General features: G+C 46.5%; 1 protein-coding gene across 6 annotated transcripts in view; it reads left to right on the top strand.

Annotated features, from left to right (window-relative positions):
- Window positions 1-22,021, top strand: part of LOC138772131 (chloride channel CLIC-like protein 1) — a 263,133-nt gene that overhangs the window by 13,661 nt on the left and 227,451 nt on the right. The window contains exons 2-3 of one of the 6 annotated variants that reach the window (XM_069952296.1): window positions 6,323-6,443; window positions 13,895-13,970. The exons of 2 other annotated variants lie outside the window; for them this stretch is intronic. The gene's annotated coding sequence lies outside the window, so the exon portion shown is untranslated. Of the gene's footprint in view, window positions 1-6,322; window positions 6,444-6,475; window positions 6,544-13,894; window positions 13,971-22,021 lie in introns of those variants that run through there. 3 more of the 6 variants (XM_069952295.1, XM_069952297.1, XM_069952298.1) reach the window with 3 other exon arrangements.

Genomic DNA, 22,021 nt, shown 5'->3' with positions numbered 1-22,021 from the left:
AAAATACAGGATGAAACTTAGGATTAGTAATACCTCCAAGAGCAATAACGGAGGGCACTCACCAAGTTCGTAGAAGTGATGATTTATTCAACAAGATATAGCATAAAACTCAGCATATGGCTGTGCAGGTGAGGATGCTGAAACGCTAAAAAGTAGCAGCTGTTTCGAGAGCATGCATGCTTCTTCAGAGTGAATTTCTCTTAGGTTTTATGTGATAATTCTGTAACATTGAAGATGGATGCATCACTTATGTGACTTAGTAGCAAACTGTAATTTACATGGGATATTCGCTGCCTACATAGAGTGGTGCAGACTGCTCTGTCTTGTGTATCTGATGTAGGATCAGTAATGAAATGTTGGTGCACAATCACTCCATAGCAGAATAGTGATTGCAATTCTAGAGTATAGTACAAGCTGTAAGTGAGGATCAGTAATGTGTGTATGTAAGGCACAGTGGTTCTCAAACTCTTTTCAGGCATCCAGTTTTGAAGTACAGTAATACCGCTGTATTTGAATGAAAATTTACCTGGAAGTAACATTCAGAATTTAAACTTTGCTGGGTATCTGAGCGTTTTTGCGAGCCTGAATGGTGGGTTGTACCTGGTGAGTTTATCACTGGTGAAGCTTCACATACAGTACAGTGCTGTATAAGACTGCTGGAGTGCATATACAGCACAATAGTAGTACAGTCAGTGCACCACCATCTCTCATACATTACAGTGCAGGGATGGGGGGGGACGCTATATAGTAAAGGATGAGTGAGGAGTTAGTGACTACTGTCCTGTAATTGCTGGTTTTGTTGAATGTTTCTTGTTTAAAATGTACTATACAGTATATTGCTGTTCTGTACTTTTCAATGTCATATATGGGTACTATAGTTAATTATTGGGGGCGCTGGAACCAATTAAACACATTTACATTATTTCCTATGGGAAGACACTGCTCGGTTCTCAAACTGCCTTCCGGAACCAATTAAGCTTGAGAACTGAGGTACCACTGTACAGTATAATGAAATGGATATTATCAACCATTAGATAATGTAGATTATTTTAAACTATAAACTGAGTTCAAGGGTGGACATACTCATTGTAGTTGGAGTGGAGAGCGCTCGGCTATGTTGGGGGCCACCTTGTCTTGTGAAGCTGCTGTCCATATGCTGCCTCGTATACTTTTCCTTGTAAACACAGTAGTATATGGCAGCCCTGTCTCGGGACACTGCACATACATGGGATTCATTTAGTCCGGCTGTAATTTTATAGCGTCATCTTTAGTCCTTTATTTATTTATTTTTTCTGTGAATCCATAAATCACAATGAAGCGAATAAAATAATGTTCTATAGAGGGATTTGACAATGGAATAAAGAAGAAGTTAAGTGCCCATAAATCGCAGTAACATGGAGGCTCTGAACGGTCTGCAGGGCCCCATATATGTCCTGTGTGATTTGACTTCTTTGACTTCTTTCTATCATAGCCTGCAGGAAGTTTTTAAACACTTTGCTCTACAACAGCTCTCTTGTAGAATCGGACCAGACTCCTGATGCCCCTCAATGAGTCTTGTGCCCCCATGACTCTGTCACCAGTCTCTGGTTGTCCTCCCTTGGACACTTTTGTCACTACATACTGTAGTAACCACTTCATACTGGGACCACTTCACAACACCAGCCACTCTAGCGATTACCCCAGCATCTACACATCACTGTCTGGCCCTTGTCACAGTAGCTTGGATCCTTTCACTCCCCATTTTTTCTGTCTCCGTCCCCAAGAACTGACCGGTCACTTTCTACCTAATGTATGCCACGTTGCAGTCTATTGCTGTTTTGAAAAACCTCTGCATTACTAAAATGGAAGCTGTAAACACAGGCTTACAGGTTATGGCTGATGGGTGTATATCAGTATTCATTCACACCTGATTATGATTCCAGAACAACAGTGGAGACTAATGGTTGAACGTTAATAGAGAAGGAGCTGGCGGTAAGATAAGATATGGCTGCTGTATTTGTAAATAGTTTTTCCAGTCCTTAGAATTACTCTTGCACTGTCTGAGCATGCATCTGATGTTCGCTCCTTCACAAGCCTCTCCTCGCGGTGCCATTGCTCCATGTTCAGCACCATTGTCTTGGCGTCTCTCCCGTAGTCAGTCAGTGAATTTTCCTGACGTCTGTATCTTGTGCTAGTTCAACCCTTTAATGTCACACGTCTTGGGAATCTTTAATTAAGTAGCGGCCCTGGGGGCACCATCTTGGCTTTCAGCCTCCCAGTGTTTTGAGTGACAAGTTCTGGAGGAAGTCTAAGACACGGGGGCACGAGCGCCCACAGGTCCCTGGCATGACGCTTTGAAGTTTCTTCAGGCAGAAAATAAAAATTCCTTCAAGTTGTCATCGTATTATAGTGAGAGAAATCTCTGGGCTTCAATATTTAGCTTTGCTGATGGCTACATTGATCTGCTCATCCCATCACTCAATCCTCGCCCCCTCCTACTTTGTTTATTCCTCTGCCACCTCCTCATCTGGCCATTGTAGCCCATGCACCACCGATTTCAGCTCAGCTGGGGGAATCGGCAGCAGGCTGTGCTCAAACTGATCTGTGTGGGGGACAAACCCTACACCATGCAGGAGCTGTAGGCTGGGATAGAGCAGCTGATAAAGCAATGGTTGCTGCCCCTGAACCTGAAGCCTGGCAAGGTGGTGTGCAACAATGGGTGAAATCTAGTAGCCGCTCTGGGCATAGCCAGTTTGGTGCACATCTCTTGCCTGGCGCATGTGCTGAACTTGGTGGTGCAGAGCTTCCTGGCGCATTACCATGATATGCCAGATCAAAATGCGTTCTGTGTGCACACTTTAAGTGCTACTGTGTTTCGCCTGGATTTGTGCTGTCTTGAAATGCTTTGAGTATTCCACAAATATGGTAAGTGCTAAAGACACCATCATCAGCACTACCATCTGCACCCTATGCCTGCTGGGGAAAGACTTCAGGCTATGATTGAAGTTATTATGGTGGCACAGGAGCAGGGGTGTGGAGTCGGTATGCCGCAGCTCCGACCCCGACTCCTGAATTTTATCAGGACCGACTCAGACTCCTGCTCCTTTATAAATGGCCAGTCATATACCAGGGGAGTGATTTATCACACTGGCTCAGCAGCTTCTCCCTAATGTCCTACATGATCCTGGGGCGACTTCTGAGGGAATAAAGGAATACTGTATATAAAGCAGATTCTCCTGTGTGTGCAGTGGATGCAGCCAGTCTCCAGCCTCCATGTCCTGAACTACTCAGAACTAGACTAGATGGAGCAGGTGGTCTTTTCCTGTGTACAGTCTTCTATGTGTCTTACTAAATATTCACCATACTTAAAGAAACACTGCTAACAATGCCAGATATCTGTAATATAGAGGTCAGCCATAGTGATATGGTCACACAGTGATATAGAAGGTCACTGTGCGGGCACACACACACACACACACACTCGGCTTGCTGCGGCCATAGCACACATACACACAGCCTGCTGCAGCCATAGTGCACACACACAGCTTGCTGCAGCCATAGCGCGCGCGCGCACACACACACACACACACACACACACACAGCCTGCTGCAGCCATAGCATACACACACAGCCTACTGCAGCCATAGCACACGTGCGCACACACACACAGCTGCAGCCATAGAACACTGAAGAAAAACACACAATCTTCTCCCAGAGAGAAAACACAACACTGAGGACAGAGGTTACTGCTACACTACTTACGTCTTCTCCTCCTCCTCCTCTATATTACACAGGATATCTTCATATTACACTGCTGCTCATATACAGTCATCCAGCATCCAGAAAGAGAACAGCACAGATCTCCCCACACACAATGGACTCTTCCAGCTCAGAAACAAACTGCCAAATAGTGATCGACAACTTTTCCCCGACCACCCTTATGTAATAGGGCCAGTGATCTATTAGAATGTTGCTCATAATATATGGGGATCTGTGGGGAGTTTGCCGCGAGAATGCCGTAGTGTGGACATACCCTTAGGGTATCATAACCTAGTAGGGGGTCCCAGGCTATACTGTAAGCCACATCCAGTTTTAAAGAACGCTTGGTGGTGATTGAACACCTTACAGCTATTATGGCCTCCAAGCAGTAGAGAACCTACAAGACAACCCATTTAGAGGGAAGTGTTGATCGAGACAACCAGTTTAAAAGCACCTTTGACAGGAGCTTGACTATTCCTTGCCTTCCAGTCTGAACAAGAATCATTGGGGAGCTTCCTGCCAGTTTAGTTTCATAACTTGCATCGCTGGAAACGTGACATCTTCCTCCAACATCCATAAGGCCCGGATACTAAGAATGCCATAAATAGAGGAATTATGACGGCTCCGGGGAATAGGGTTTGGAGAATGAAACAAGAATATTTCTGTGATTGATTAGCGAGTGTATAAACTACAACAGCAGATGGCCACATTGCTTTAAATAATGCTCGCAGCAGGGAAGTTAAAGGGCTGACTTCAATCCCTTTCCTGACAAAAATTAATTCAATTCAATCAATTACAATTTTTTACATTTAATTTTTTGATGTTTTTATTTATGCACTAAAAATGTCAACCTACAGTTCTTATCCAAATGTACCATAGGGAAGACTCAGATGACCCCCACCGTCTGGGGTATTTGACTAATGTCGCACTATGAAGTCTTCACAAAAATTCCCGGCACTCACCACAGCTTGCTTGCAAACGTGCGAACGCGTTTCGGCTAGGTTGCCTTTATCAACTCTATCCACGGGCACCACGTTGAAGCTTTTTATTGAACTATCAAGTGTTGGTGTAATGGCTTTTATCACACTGATCTCAGGACAGACGCACTAAAGTTATACAGATTCTTGGCCAGACCATCTAAATAAAATCCAGACCGCCTAAAGTATTACAGACACCAGCTGGGCCAGCATCAAGACACTGTCAGCGCCTGTAATGGAAAAGGAGAGTAGGATGCAAGCTATCAGGGATGTTCCAAACAGTCTGGGAACGTGGGGGCTGATTTGCTGATGGCATATGGATACGGCAACACCTGATCGGATTACAGTACGGGAGTGTAATAGATTCCAGCGACATCCTACAAAGGAACTCCTCCATGTTTTCTTGGTCTTTGATGGATTAAAAATAAGAAGTTCTCTAAGGCCATGAACACAAATTGTTAACTTATTTATGACTTTGGGCTACATCTGCCTGTAATTTTGAACACTTTGAGAAACCATATGATGATGATGTCCAGATATTGATAAAGTTAACGTCAAGACTCATAAGCTGATGATAAAGTGCTGATTTGTCAATGAGTTGACAGCCATTGCTTAACATCCCTGTAATAAGGACCTCTGTGATTACAAGGGAGAGGTCACAGTGTGGGGCAACATTTTATTTCCATTATTCCAATCATGGTATCCTGGAAGAAATTTAGCAAATTTGAAAGTTGTGCTGATTCACCAACTTCCCCGATCCCATTATTTGTAACACATCAAATCTCATATCTTGCTTTTATCAGGTTTCAAGTCACACTGTAATCAACGGAGATGCTTGTCTGGACTGGAAACTATTACAGTGGGCTGTATTACTATTCTGTCTCCATGATGGCCGCACTTTTAGAACTAACCTTGCAAACCTTTCTCTTCTCTCTTCATGGCTGGTTTTTGATGTGTAGAAGTCATAGTGCAGGGAAAAGATGCCAAGGACCCCTCATTGCCTATTGTTAATTGTGTGACCATGTGTTATCTCCTTGCAAAGTCCTTATATCCTGCCTGTGAGGATTTTTCAATCTCGGCTGTCTGCGAACACTTCTGCCATCTATGGGAGTGTGTACTGGGCATGCTTTGAGGTCATTATTTAGGGAAGAAGAGAGAGACCTGTGTTCTCCCCATCATCCTAAATGAAGCATTATAATTTTTCTCTCTGATTATATTGAGATGACTGTCAACCCTCGCTCAGTGTACACAGCACAAGCTAAAAAGTCTCTACAACACAAGTGAGGGCTCAGTTTTGGCTTTGTTTTCTTGTAAAGTTTTTTTTTTTTTTTTCCACTGTCATGCGGGATGATGGCATATGATATCACATGAGGATCTGATTGTTGGGACCCCCACCTTCCTCAGAATAAAGGGGTTTAGCACTGCCTGGAATCTTTTCTTGTATTGTATTGTGCGGCTCACAGAGTAAAATGAGAGGGATTTATCCATTTCTTACTTCTGTTATGCTGTTCCCTTTTAGAAAATTTTGAATGTGAATATTGTTTTAATAATTTGATATGTGACTTAAGGCCAATAGAGACACTCAGGCTTATGCTATATCCCCACAGGGAAGGCAATCTTCCATTGACTAGGGACAAATAATCACTTGGGAGAAACAAAGGAAGTAGGAGATTAGGAGAAGACGAGAAGACAATGTGAACCAGAATCTTCAAGTACAACAAAGGAGATGTGAGTCCAGCTTCAGCATGTTTAAATTATCATCCGACCTGTCAATATATACCGTTAGACAAAAAAAAGGCTACACCAAAAAGGATGTTCTATGTTTGAGGTAATAATGATGTATGTGTGTGGGCACCTCGAGTCTGGATAAAAGATTAGGTACAGTTAGGTACCTCTAGCTTGGATACAAGATGTGATACGGTTTGGCACCTCTAGCCTGGATACTAGATGAGATGTTTGGGCACCTCTACCCTGGATACAAGATGAGATGCAGTTGGGCATAGGGTATATAGGTCCTGAATGGCGTCCTGCAGCAAAGGTACCATAGACGTAGCAGCTGGGCCTGCACACTCGCAGGTTGCTGGATTGGTGACAAATCTGGTGACCATGATTGGATTACAAGTTTCCCTCTAACAAACTGTACTGACATTATGTGCCTGTTGTATATAGTTCTAGGTATATTATGTATACCTTATTTGTATTTTATCACTCAAACCTTGTTAGAGTGTACACCTACCTATGCTAAAGATATCTCAGTGTGCCCTTTCATCTATTTGGTGTACCTGTGTTGTTGTTTTTGTTTATATGAAAAAATGAAATGAAATGTTGGAAACCTTTGTGTGTGCGGGGAGAATTATCCTCTCAAAGTCTGTCAGGCGGGCAAAATGACTTTTTGTTTATTGTAGAGACATGTCTAGTAGTCACCGATCTTTCACCTAGAGGTATGCTTCTCAAAAGTAGCCTCTGAGAGCCTCTTATAGGCCATGGAGGAAAGCACTTTTACATCCTCTTGAGGGAGGACTCCCTTGTGCCTGAGACTAGTTTTGTGGCAATCCCACGTTGGGTGCAGTATTCCCTCTGAAACCCTATGGATAGCTGTGTTGAAACCCAAATGAGCCATTACAGACCCAGTTACCTCTTGCTCTTGCCTTTTTTGAAATGCTTAGCTTATGGAATTCAGACTATAGACAGAAAAATCTTTGTTCTCCAGGCGAGACTCCAGGAACTTTGCCCGACAGATGCACAATGTTAGCAGGTCCGCTTAACAGCTATACTCCATATACATCTGGGATCTATGGGATTGATTATAGGATTGATTTTCATGAAGCCTCTAATATATTAGTATAGATTCCTAAGGCAACACTTATAGCAAAACTATGTTGTTTTCAGTGCAGGGGTGGAGCAAGGCGCAGGTATTTCGGCAACACTAGAAAGAATCCCTGTGTCTTGTTCCGTTCTCTCAGGCCTTGCACTATATATATATATATATATATATATATATAACACAGTAAATCAGTTTTATACAGCCTTTTTCTTCAGAGAATCTACAGTTATTCAGTAAATTCTGTAGATATTTCATGCAAAACTGCTATCCTGTGTGGTGCCGTGGCCACTTCCTCCCTTCTACATTATTTTGGTTGGTATTATTCTTTACTGAGGCATGTTGTACAAGCTTTGTGATATCTATAGAATGATTTCTGTATTTTCACACTATATTTGTTAATGTCACTTGTACCTGTATTAGTTTATGTACACATGCTCTATACTTTATCTTTATATGTACAACCTTTTAGGATCTAAGGGTATCATAGTCATCCACAATGTTATGGATTGACTAGGGCTGGGCGATATGGCCAAAAAATAAAATCCCATTTTTTTATTTATTTTTTATTTTTATTTTGGATGATTCTCGAATTAAATCTTGATTTTTTTTTTCTAAGTAGTGGAGCTATAGTGGATAAGGGTTTTAGTAGTACAGGTATAGATGAGGGGTGTAGTAGTAGAGGAACAGATGATGGGGTGCAGTAGTAGTACAGGAACAGATAAGGGGTGTAGCAGTACAGGTATAGGTGAGGGGGTGACTGGGAAAGGAGGGCACATACCTGGTATGTGTAAGGAGTGGGTCAGCAGCGGCTTTACTAGCTTCAGCAGCTAGAGGCCACCAGCCCTGCACCTTGCCACGCTGCCTGCCCTGCACCTCGCCGCACAGCCTGCAATGATTTTTTTATGAAAATCAAATATACAATTTTCACAAAAAATCTAATTGATTCTCAAATTTTGGGGGCGAATTAGTAGAATTAATTTGATTATTTGCCCAGCCCTAGGATTGACTTATAGGCTCTCGGCAGGAGGGTTGATCTACCATGATCTCCCTCTAGGAGTTGTTATTTTAATGCTATATACAGTTTCCTTCTTCAGTCTCCACAGACTCTCTAAGATCCCTCTACTTGTGGACAGAAAGAGATCATCTAAGCATGGGCCTTCCTTGGGCCCCCAGAAGGTCTTTACCATCACAACAGACGCCAGCCCTCAGGGGTCGGGAGCACATGCAGACTCCCTGGTTCTCTGGGGCCTATGGGGTCCAGAAGAAGCCAGGGATTCTCAGAATGTAAGAGAACTAGGAGGGATATTTCAATCCTTATGCCAGGCATTCCTGATCTGCAAAGGGGGAAATGTCAGAATCCTTACAGACAATGCCTCAGCTGTGGCATATGTCAACAATCGGGGCATGAGATCAGAGGACTTAAAGTGACACAGTCACCCCCTTTGTGCATTCTGACATCTCTACACAGGTGTAAAGGGTAAATTTAGCGTTTTTCATACCTTATTTCATATCATACGTCATGGTGTTTGTACGTAAAAAGTGTCCTTTATCAACTGCAGATTGCCACTTAGCCCTGCCCCCTTGACACCCATTGGTTGGCCAACGTAAAGGAGGTGGGGTCTAGACCTTTCGGCCAGCCTGTTCCAATGGACGACGAGGGGGCGGGGCCAACGGTGGTGTTGTGGGCGGGGCTAAGTGGAGCTAATGCCTTGATAAAAGATTACTTTTTATTTGAAAAAGCACCATGACTTATGATATAAAATAAGGTGTGAAAACCGCTAAATTTACTCTTTACACCGGTGTAGAGATGTCAGAATGCACAAAGGAGGTGACAGTGTCACTTTAATGAGATTAGCTCACTTTATCTTCAGGTTAGCAGAGCCCCATCTTTTCTCTTTTTCAGCTCTACACCTGATAGGGGTGAACAACTCCAGGGCAGCTTTTCTAAGCTGAAACCACTCAGGTAGGGGAATGGGAACTGTCTCACAAAGGTTTTTTAGCATATTTGCAGCTTGTGTGTGTGTGCATACCTCCCAACCGTCCCGGATTTTGCGGGACAGTCCCGTTTTCGGGGTGCTGTCCCGCGGTCCCGGAACGGCCCCCCTGTGTCCCGCATTATATGTGGCCCCAGCGGAAAAAACAATAAACCAGTAACTCACCTGTCCTCCGGTCCCAGCAGCTCCTCTCCCGGCAGGGCGCGCACTCCCGTCATCCTCCGGGGCGGGCAGCGGGGTACAGAGACACTGACTGTACCGGAAGTAATTCATATAGAGGCTGCAGGTCACTTCCGGCACAGTCAGTGTCTCTGTAACCCGCTGCCCGCCCCGGAGGATGACGGGAGTGCGCGCTCTGCCGGGAGAGGAGCTGCTGGGACCGGAGGACAGGTGAGTTACTGGTTTATTGTTTTTTCCGCTGGGGCCACACTAATGGGGGGTATTGGCTACTCTGTGGGGCACTATATGGGGGTTTGGCTACTATGTGGGGCACTATATGGGGGATTGGCTACTATGTGGGGCATACATGGGGATTGGCTACTATGTGGGCACTCTATGGGGGTTTGGCTTCTATGTGGGGCACTATATGGGGGCATTGGCTACTATGTGGGGCACTATATGGGGGCATTAGCTACTATGTGGGGATTGGCTACTATATGGGGCACTATATGAGGGGATTGGATACTATGTGGGGCACTATATGGGGGGATTGGCTACTATGTGGGGCACTATATGGGGGGATTGGCTACTATGTGGGGCACTATATGGGGGGATTGGCTACTATGTGGGGCACTATGTGGGGATTGGCTACTATGTGGGGCACTATGTGGGGGGGTTGGCTACTATGTGGGGCACTATATGGGGGGATTGGCTACTATGTGGGGCACTATGTGGGGATTGGCTACTATGTGGGGCACTATATGGGGGGATTGGCTACTATGTGGGGCACTATATGGGGGCATTGGCTACTATCTGGGGCACTATATGGGGGCATTGGCTACTATGTGGGGCTCTATATGGGGGCATTGGCTACTATGTGGGGCACTATATGGGGGGATTGGCTACTATGTGGGGCACTATATGGGGGCATTGGCTACTATATGGGGCACTATATGGGGCATTGGCTACTATGTGGGGCTCTATATGGGGGCATTGGATACTATGTGGGGCACTATGTGGGGGATTGGACACTATGTGGGGGATTGGATACTATGTGGGGCACTATAATGGGGGATTGGATACTATGTGGGGCATATATGGGGGCATTGGATACTATGTGGGGCACTATAATGGGGGATTGGATACTATAAAGGGCATTTTTGGGGGGATTGGATACTATATAGGGCACTATTCAGTCAGCAGCATGTGGTGACTGTAGGGGAGTGGCTATGGGGGCGTGGCTATGGAGGGTCGCTATGGGGCGTGGCTATAGAGGGTCGCTATGGGGGCGTGGCTATGGGGACCGCGGCGCACATGTCCCTCTTTGCTCTTTGCAAAAGTTGGGAGGTATGTGTGTGTGTGTGTGTGTGGTCCTGGTCAAAGACCTATTTGCCTCACGGGTGAACAGAAAGGTCCACAGGTTTTACTCCCTTTGCCCTGCGGACAATCCCCTAGGCCGAGATGCCCTAGCCCAACCCTGGAACTATGTTTTCCCCGCTATCAAACTTCTTTCAAGCGTCATAAAAATGTTCAAGCAGGACAAACCTTGAATTATCCTAGTGGCACCCTCTGGACAAGGAGGGTATGGTTTACTCTGCTTAGAATGATATCAGTGACCGACCTGTGGGTTCTCCCAGACAGGCCAGATCTCCTCAGCCAGGGCCCAGTACTTCATCCCAGGATAGAGGGCTTACATCTGACTGCATGGTACTTGAACAGTACTGGCCAATAGGAAAAGGGTGACATTTTTTATATACTTAAAAACTTGGAGGCCTTTTTGTCTGTTTGTTAATAGATAGACCTGTTAATGTTTCAGCTTCACCAGACATTCCCCTGATATTAGAATTTTTACATAAGGGGCTCAATAAACACCTTAGACCTAGCACCATCAAGGTCCAAATCTCTGCCCTTAGTGCTTTATTTCACTATAAAATTGTTGACCATCCCTGGGTTAAGATATTTGTCAGAATATTTCCTACCCTGAAGTCCAGGTTGCCCCCTTGGGATTTGAACTTAGTGCTGTTATGTTTAACTCAGGCCCTGTTCGAACGCCTATCAGACTGCCGCATGGAATTCCTGTCTTGGAAATTGGCCTTTTTTAAGCCATATAGTTCTCCTGACCCGGCTTTCCTCCCAAAAGTAGTCTCAGATTTTCAAAGATCTCAGGAGAGTGTTCTTAGTCTTTCTGTGAGAACCCTTCTAATGAGTGAGAGGCTAGCTTCTGCTGATTGGATGTCAGGAGATCTACCTTACACTATTTAGAGGTTACTAGACAGGGCAAGAATAAAGAGAAGGCAGTTTCTTCACAAACTATAGCCAGATGGGTTAAGCAAGCTATAGGGAAATGCTATAATATTAGTGACAAGGAGGTTCCGGTCTGTTTTGGAGCCCACACAACTAGGGCAGTAGCTACATCATGGGTGGAGAGGGCCTCAGTGTCTATTGACCAAATGTGCAGAACAGCTATTTCTAGTACTCCTCATACGTTTTTCCGTCATAGATTTCAGCTTTCTTCTACTGAGGATTTGACCTATGGTAGAAGAGTCTTACAGGCAGTAGCAGGGCTGTGAAGTTGGTAAGCCGCAGTTCCGACTCCAACTCCTGAATTTTATCAGGACCGACTCAGACTCCTGCTCCTTCATAAATGGCCAGTCATATACCAGGGGAGTTATTTATTACACTGGCTCAGCAGCTTCTCTCTAATGTCCTACATGATCCCGGGGCGACTTCTGAGTGAATAAAGGAATACTGTATATAAAGCAGATTCTCCTGTGTGTGCAGTGGATGCAGCCAGTCTCCAGCCTCCATGTCCTGAACTACTCACAACTAGACTAGATGGAGCAGGTGGTCTTTTCCCACTGACAGTCTTCTGTGTTTCTAACTAAATATTCACCACACTTAAAGAAACACTGCTAACAATGCCAGATACCTGTAATATAGAGGTCAGCCATAGTGATATAGAGAGGGGTCACACATAGTGATATAGAGGTCACACAGTGATATAGAAGGTCACTGTGGGGGCACGCAATAGCACACACACACACACACACACACACAGCCTGCTGCAGCCATAGCATACAAACACACAGCTTGCTGCAGCCATAGCGCACACCACACACACACACACACACACGGCTTGCTGTGGCCATAGCACACATACACACAGCTTGCTGCAGCCATACTGCACGCACACACACACACAGCTTGCTGCAGCCATAGCACACATACACACAGCCTGCTGCAGCCATAGCGCACATACACACGCAGCCATAGCGCACACCACACACACACACACACGGCTTGCTGCGGCCATAGCATACATACACACAGCCTGCTGCAGCCATACTGCACGCACACACACACCTTGCTGCAGCCATAGCACACATACACACAGCCTGCTGCAGCCATAGCGCACATACACACACAGCCTGCTGCAGCCATAGCATACACACCCAGCCTGCTGCAGTTATAGCACACACACAGCCTACTGCAGCCATAGCGCGCGCGCACACACACACACACACACACACACACACACACACACACACACACATACACACACACATAACTCACACAGCTGGAGTTGGAGTCGGTACATTTTTTTACAACTCCGACTCCAGCCAGAACTACCTCCGACTCCGACTCCAGCCAAAACTACCTCCGACTCCACGACTCCGACTCCACAGCCCTGGGCAGTAGTCCCTCCCTAGGCTGGGGTATATTCTTATTCCAGTCCCCTGGGGTGCCGTCATAGGGCAAAGAGAGAGAACATGAATTACTAACCTGTAATTTCTTTTCCTTGAGCCTTTGATGGCACCCTGTCCATAACCCGCCCTTTTTAGTACTCTTTCTAGTCCCTTTATAAGAATTTTTATAAGGGTTTGTACGTATGTTAAACAAATGTAGATTGAGATCTATGTATGTATTTTATGGTAAATCTTTTTGAAAGCCTTGCTCCTAGGTCCTTGCTAAGAACTAGAACTTGCTAAGTTTTGCTGGTGGCAGGCTGTGAAAAAAAAGATATGGATTTCTTCCAGCAGTGCTTTTGGTCCTGTTTTGTGTCCAGTGGGACTAGGAGGTAACGCTTTTTTTTCGAGTTCAGTTTTTTTCCCCTAAAAACACTTTCCTCCTGAACCTTATTTAGTCCTTTAACATACTTAAAAGTTTCAATCATGTCCCCCCCCTTCTCTTCTTTCCTACAGACTATACAGATTCCGATCCATTTTTGTAGCCAAACAGAAGAACGAGGAGACACAATCTGAGGTTATTGGAAGAAAGGTTAGGAGCAACATGGGAAAATATTACTTTTTTGGAGGAGTAGTAGATTCTTGGAACAAACTTCCATCAGATGTGATTAGTAAATTCACAGTAAGGGTATAAACCCACACACCGTATACGCAGCAAATACGCAGCAGATGTGATGGTGAAGATTTGATGCTGTGTTCAGTTATTTAGATCTGATCTGCTGCATATTTGCTGCGTATCGCAGTAGTAAATACGCTGCATATATGGTGTGTGGGTTTGTACCCTTAGTGAATATAAACATATATCTATTCTAAGATAAAATTTGTATGAGTAGCAGCTAATAAGTAGGGCATTTGTAACTCCCTGGCCTGTGTTACATCACACAGATCCTCTCCCTGGCCTGTGTTACATCACACAGATCCTCTCCCTGGCTTGTGTTCCATCACACAGATCCTCTCCCTGGCTTGTGTTCCATCACACAGATCCTCTCCCTGGCCTGTGTTACATCACACAGATCCTCTCCCTGGCTTGTGTTACATCACACAGATCCTCTCCCTGGCCTGTGTTACATCACACAGATCCTCTCCCTGGCCTGTGTTACATCACACAGATCCTCTCCCTGGCCTGTGTTACATCACACAGATCCTCTCCCTGGCCTGTGTTACATCACACAGATCCTCTCCCTGGCCTGTGTTACATCACACAGATCCTCTCCCTGGCCTGTGTTACATCACACAGATCCTCTCCCTGGCCTGTGTTACATCACACAGATCCTCTCCCTGGCCTGTGTTACATCACACAGATCCTCTCCCTGGCCTGTGTTCCATCACACAGATCCTCTCCCTGGCTTGTGTTCCATCACACAGATCCTCTCCCTGGCTTGTGTTACATCACACAGATCCTCTCCCTGGCTTGTGTTACATCACACAGATCCTCTCCCTGGCTTGTGTTACATCACACAGATCCTCTCCCTGGCTTGTGTTACATCACACAGATCCTCTCCCTGGCTTGTGATACTTTGCACAGGTTCTCTCCCTGGCTTGTGATACTTCTCACATGGCCTCTTCCTGGCTTGTTTCACTTCACACAGGTTCACACACTATCACCCTTTCTTCTGTCTGCTGACTCCCTCTCACATCAGATTCTGCTTTTACACATGACCATGGTGTCATGCTTTACCCACAAGGTCTTGCACTGGGCATAATGCAGTGTATAACTCTGCTAGAAATCTCCCTTTAATTGCAGTACTCCCAGTTGCGTCCAGTGGGTACATTTTACGAGCTCTCGTAGGGTAACAAGCTGGCGCTCTGTTGGGGTCCTCAGATAAAGTCCCAGATAGAGATGGTGCTGGTACAATACACACCTCAGTTGAGATCCATTGACAATGATTTACATGTGTTCGGGGAGAATAAACTTACTCGCTACCCCATGTGTTATGTTAGGCGACTCAGAGCTTAGTTTCTCGAAAAAGAAATGATCCTTAGTTTATTAAAGTGTGTTTACTGCCAGTGTAGCTGGAGCTACTTTGAACTCACTCCAGATATAATCTTTGCATAACATTCGCTGGCAGCATCTCAGATCCTGACACATGGGAATGATACATTTTTCCAGGCCCCATTGGAGAAACCATGCTTCCTCCCGATCGCATTATTTATACATTTCCACTTTTAAAATCAGCTACAGGTGTTTTAAGATGTCATTCACTCCTCAGGGTCTGGGAGATAACACTGTGCTCTGCAGGGCAGGACATAACAACCATTGTTCCTGTGCGGTGCAACGCTCTGCAAGACGCCTTATGTAATGCCAGATATTTCCCCTTACATAATGTTGGGCGGCTTCTGAGGTTAAAGCTGTTTTTGACTTTTTGGTCTTGGTATTTGTCTGGTTCCTATACCTCTAGCATTGTAAACAGAACAGAATTGTAAGATTTCCAGAAGTGTAAAGTTATTTATTACAAGCCTGTAGTCATTATTATTGGCTAATGGTTTTTCTAATGTTATGCACATACTGTAAGGAGAGGTGAGCAAACCTCAAGCACACTTGTGTTTGTCTGGACCAAAGTGCGGTGGCTGAAGAAGTTGAATGCAGCCCAAAGGGGGCATTCACATGTTCCTTGCTTAGTCCTTATACCTGGACGATGTGCTGCAGAACAGAATGCAGAGCTCCTGGCAGGGGCGTAGCTAATGTCTCATGGGCCCTGGTGCAAGAGGCCAACTTGGGGCCCCCCTAAAAAAAAGTCCCCTCTACCTTAAGGCTATGTTCACACAGCGTTAAAGTACAGCCATTGTTGCCATCGGCAACAACGGCCGTACTTTGTACGGGTGGAACACTGCCTAGTCTTCTATGGGATCCTGGCTGGAGCATACACACATAGTATACACTCCAGCCGGGATCCCATACAGCGCCGCAAACAACTGACTGACAGTTTTCTGCAGCTGCAATTTACTGAATTACTGAAAAAGACCTGTCAGTTCACACAATGAAGTGAGCGTCTCCGGCCGCTTGCTTCATTGTGTGCTATGAGGTGTTCTGATGCGGGCGCGTGCTGATGCGCCCACATTAGAACACTGCGGCCGGAAAGATCACCCAGCCTGCAGTACCGTCCGGGATGATCTTTTCAGAGACCGGCCGTTCCGTGACCCGGCCGGATCACGGAACGCTGTGTGAACATATTCTAAAATAGTACAGATAAGTACAGATGAGCACACGACAAATGCACCTCACACAGCTCAGTCCACTGTAGAATTGGGATGCAAGGTGATTTCTTATTGCCAAAAAAGGTTGTCACACACTGCAGTTTTGAGAGGGCGGGCGGGGGAAGTGATTGCTTTCCTAGCAATATTTTGTATGATAGAAAAACACTTTTTAAAGGCTAACTTCCACCTGCCTGGCTGTGTATAGGTGGTGTGAAATATTGAACAGAGGAAACTCCAAGTTTTCTGGTGCTGGACAAGTGGTGATCAATAAACCCTCCATGCAGCTGTTTATAGAGAATAAGATATCATAGGTAAGGGCTACATGGAGATTTTGTGCAGCAGGGAGGGAACTGGAGGGGACAGGGAAAAAGTGGATTCATTCTGTGAACTCAGTAGCAGCTGTATAGTACTTCTAGCTACTACTAAGGAAACTCATGATAAATCCCCCTAAAGAGCTCTGGAGTTGTGACCTCCTGCCCCTGAGTGTGTCTGCTCCAGTCCAGGGGGAGGAAGCCTGATCAGGACAGAGTGCAGGAGCCCCGACAGACCTGACAGGCTGATACAGCAGATACACAGCACCCCAGCACCCGACCCACTCACTCTGATGATGATGCTTCCTCCCTCCAGTCCCGACAGCTGCTTATGAGGAGGTGAGTCCTGCACATGACCAGCCCCTTGCTTCAGTGGAGGAGAGGAGGGGGGATGTGCGATCTCTGACTCATCCTGTGAGGGTCCTCAGCTCTGCAGCCTGCCGCTGAAGCGTCCAGGCAGATTGTCAGACATACAGGGGGCAGGGACCTCAGGCCCCCAATCGGCTCCAGCGTCTCCTGTGTAGCGGCAGCAGCCTGCATCCGATGGAAGCAGCTGCACAAGGTTGGTTAGATCGTGAAGTGGCAAGGGAGGGCGGTCGGGCCCCTCTGACTGGCGGGCCAGGTCGCAACTGCGACCCTTGCGACCACTGTAGCTATGCCCCTGGCTCCTGGCATCATGATTTATTATGATGCCAGGAGGTCCAAGTTAATTTAAGTCTTTGTGCTTCTGTACCGGGAGTTCTGTGATTCTGGTTCATTGTATATCTTCCACGCATGTACCGTAATCACTGAACGTTTGAATGCCCCCTAAAGGCCCAATGTTGAGGAAGCAAGCACCAACCTCTCAGGTCACCGCTAACTTGCTCCTAGTTCCTCACTTGCTGTCTGTGCTATTACACGCACAGACATCGAATGGGGAGGAGCCTGGATTCGTAGAAACTTTTCAAGCTTTCCCACTTTCCTAACAAGCCAACTTGTCTAGTCTAGCCAATTGGTCGCATTTTACCTCCCACTCTGCAATGGTAGGGGAAGATTGGGACGGCCAGTGTAATAGAATTTGAAGTTTGGCAGATGTTAATAAGTGTGTCACCAGTTTTTTTGGGATGGGGAAGAATTCTGCGGTGGGGAGCTATAAACCAGCACAAATCCTGTGAACGCAACACCGCTTTACAAAGGCTGGAGTCTTGCACTGTCTGGTATATAACTTGTAAGAACGTTCTTGTGTTTTCACATGGGAGTGAGAGGACAGCTCTGCTGGTGTGAAAGCAGTAAATAACTTTTTTTTCCAATGCAATAATATATACGCAGGTTTATAGGAGGAGGTGGTGTTGTCATTAGAGATGAGCAAACCGGCCGAGGTTCGGGTTCGTATGAACCTAAACTCTCGGCTTCTGATTCCCGCTGTCTGCCTGCTCTGTGGAGAGGGTGGAGACAGCCTGAGGACCGCCTGGAAAACTGGCATACAGCCTATGGCTATGGCTGTATTTCAGTTTTCCAGGCGAACCTGAACCTCGGCCTGTTCGCTCATCTCTAGTTGTCATTGCAGAATATATAGCTTTGCCAGGAGAAATGGGGATGCGATCAGTCACTAATGGGTCGGTGCCGCCGCTATATTTCATCTCCCCCCACCCGTGAATCCACGGTGGGGGGAGATGAAATAGTTAAAATCAGACCCCAGACCAGCCCCCCTAGTGCCCCGGTATCTAACCCCCCCTCCCCGCGGCGGCCATCAGATCCAAGATGGCCGCCGCGATCACTGTGAACAGACTAATGTCTGTTCACAGTGATCTCTTTGTAAAAATGAATGAAAACCCCATGCTCTCCGCCACCAGAGGTAGCGGAGAGCATGGGGCAGTCATCGGGGACCCCCCCTGTGGGGTCCCGGTACAAGCGATCAGCGGTATATACTATATACCGCTGATCGCTTGTGCCATGTGCCGCCGGAACATTTTATCCCCTGTCACCATGAATGATTGGTGACAGGGGATAAAAAGTGATGTCCCCCCACCCCCCCAGTCGCCCCTCACCCCCCCAGTCACCCCCGTCCCAGAGTCACCCTCCCCTACCCCATATACTCACCTGATCCTGGAGCTCCTTCCTCCTCGGTGTCCTTGCTGGTTATGAAGTGCGCATGCGCTCCACAACCAGCCAGCTCTGAAAATTTAAAGTGACAGAGACCAATTTGGTCTCTGTCACTGAACTATGATTACTGTGATAGAAAATATCACAGTAATCATAGTAATACAGTGAAAATGAATGTATAAAGTACAAAAAGTGACAAACATACAAAAAAATAAAACACACACTTTCTATTATAGTAATAATTGCAGTTTACTCCCAAATTACCCCTAACCCCCCCAGATTACCCGTAACTACCGCAGCTAGCCCGTAACCACCCCAGGTTGTCCGTAATCATGTCAGATTGCACGTAACCCCCCAGATTACCCGTAACCACCGCACGTTGACCGCAACCACCGCACGTTGCCCGTAACCACCGCACACTGCCCGTAACCACCGCACGTTGCCAGTGACCCCCTCCAGATTGTCTGTAATCACCCCAGATTGCCTGTAACCACCCCAAATTACATGTACCCACCCCAGATTACCTATAAGCACTTCAGTCTATCCGTAACAATTCTAGATTGTCTGTAACCCCTCCAGGTTGCCCGTAACCACCGCAGGTTGCGCATAACCACCCCAGGTCGCGTCTGACCACCGCACGTCGCATCATGCCCGTAATCATGCCAGATTACATGTAACCCCCCAGATTGCACGCAACCACCGCAGGTCGCGTCTGACCACCGCACGTCGCTTCTGACCACCGCACTTCGCCTCTGACCACCGCACGTCGCCTCTGACCACCGCACGTCGCCTCTGACCACCGCACGTCGCCTCTGACCACCGAACGTCGCCACTGACCACCGCACGTCGCCACTGACCACCGCACGTCGCCACTGACCACCGCACGTCGCCTCTGACCACCGCACGTCGCCTCTGACCACCGCACCTTGCCTCTGACCACCGCACCTTGCCTCTGACCACCGCACCTTGCCTCTGACCACCGCACCTTGCCTCTGACCACCGCACCTTGCCTCTGACCACCGCACCTTGCCTCTGACCACCGCACCTTGCCTCTGACCACCGCACCTTGCCTCTGACCACCGCACCTTGCCTCTGACCACCGCACCTTGCCTCTGACCACCGCACCTTGCCTCTAACCACCCCAAATTGTCAGTGACCCCCTCCAGATTGCCCGCAACCACGCCAGATTACAGGTACCCACCTCAGATTACCTATTAGCACTTCAGTTTATCCGTAACCACAGCAGGTTGCCTGTAACCACCCCAGATTGTCTGTAACCACCCCAGATTGTCTGTAACCACCCCAGATTGTCTGTAACCACCCCAGACTGTCTGTGACCACCCCACGTTGCCCGTAACCACAGCAGGTTGCCTGTAACCACCCTAGATTGTCTGTAACCACAGCAGGTTGTCCGTAACCACAGCAGGTTGTCCGTATTCACCCCAGGTTGCCTGTAACCACCCCAGGTTGCCTGTAACCACCCCAGGTTGCCGTAACCACAGCAGGTTGCCCGTGACCTCCCCATGTTGACGGTATCCACCCCAGATTACCCGTAACCACCCCAGATTACCTGTAACCACCTCAGACTGCCCGTAACCACCCCAGACTGCCCGTAACCACCTCCAAATTACCCGGAACCACCCCACATTACCTGTAATCTTAATTTTTTTTATTTTATTTTAGTAACTGCGCTATTCTAATAACTATTACTAGCTACTGTTTTGCTCCAGCAAATTGGCGCTCCTTCCCTTCTGAGCCCTGCTGTGTGCCCATACAGTGGTTTATGCCCACATATGGGGTACCGTTGTACTCGGGAGCACCTGCGTTACAGATTTTGGGGTACGTTTTCTCTCATGTTCCTTGTGAAATTTAGAAATTTCAAACTAAACCAACATATTATTGGAAAAATTCAAGTTTTTCATTTTTACTGGCCAATTTTGAATACTTTCCTCTAATACCTGTGGGGCCAAAATGCTCATCCTACCCCAAGATGAATTCTTTGAGGGGTGTACTTTCCAAAATGGGGTGACTTTTGGGGGGGTCTATTCTGTAGACATTACAGGGGCGCTGCAAATGCACCTGGCGCTCAGAAACTTCTTCAGAAAAATCTACACGGAAAATGCTAATTGGCGCTCCTTCCCTTCTGAGCCCGGCTGTGTGCCCATACAGTGGTTTATACCCACATATGCGGTACCGTTCTACTCAGGAGAACCTGCGTTACAGATTTTGGGGTGAATTTTCTCTCCTGTTCCTTGTGAAATTGAGAAATTTCAAACTAAAGGAACAAATTATTGGAAAAATTCGAGTTTTTCATTTTTACTGTCTACTTTTGAATACTTTCCTCTTATACCGGTGGGGTCAAAATGCTCACCACACCCCAAAATGAATTCTTTGAGGGGTGCACTTTCCAAAATGGGGTGACTTATGGCGAGATTTTACTCTGCTGGCACTACAGGGGCTCTGCAAACGCACCTGGCACTCAAAAACGTCTGCAGCAAAATCTGCATTGAAAAAGCTATTTGGCGCTCCTTCCCTTCTGAGCCCGGCTGTGTGCCCATACAGTGGTTTATACCGACATATGAGGTACCTTTTTACTCAGGAGAACCTGTGTTACAAATTTTGGGGTACTTTTTTTCTCTTGTTCCTCGTGAAATTGAGAAATTTTAAACTAAAGGAACATATTATTGGATAAATTCGAGTTTTTCATTTTTACTGTCTACTTTTGAATACTTTCCTCTAATACCTGTGGGGTCAAAATGCTCACCACACCCCAAAATGAATTATTTGAGGGGTGTACTTTCCAAAATGGGGTGACTATGGGCGAGATTTTACTCCGCTGGCACTACAGGGGCTCTGCAAACGCACCTGGCGCTCAGAAACTTCTTCAGCAAAATCTGCATTGAAAAAGCTAATTGGAACTCCTTGCGTTCTGAGCCCTGCTGTGTGCCCATACAGTGGTTTATGCCCACATATGGGGTACCTTTTTACTCAGGAG

The sequence above is a fragment of the Dendropsophus ebraccatus genome, chromosome 14 (genome assembly GCF_027789765.1).
Source record: "Dendropsophus ebraccatus isolate aDenEbr1 chromosome 14, aDenEbr1.pat, whole genome shotgun sequence".
Lineage (NCBI taxonomy): Eukaryota > Metazoa > Chordata > Amphibia > Anura > Hylidae > Dendropsophus > Dendropsophus ebraccatus.
This window is presented reverse-complemented; position numbering and strand designations above follow the sequence as displayed.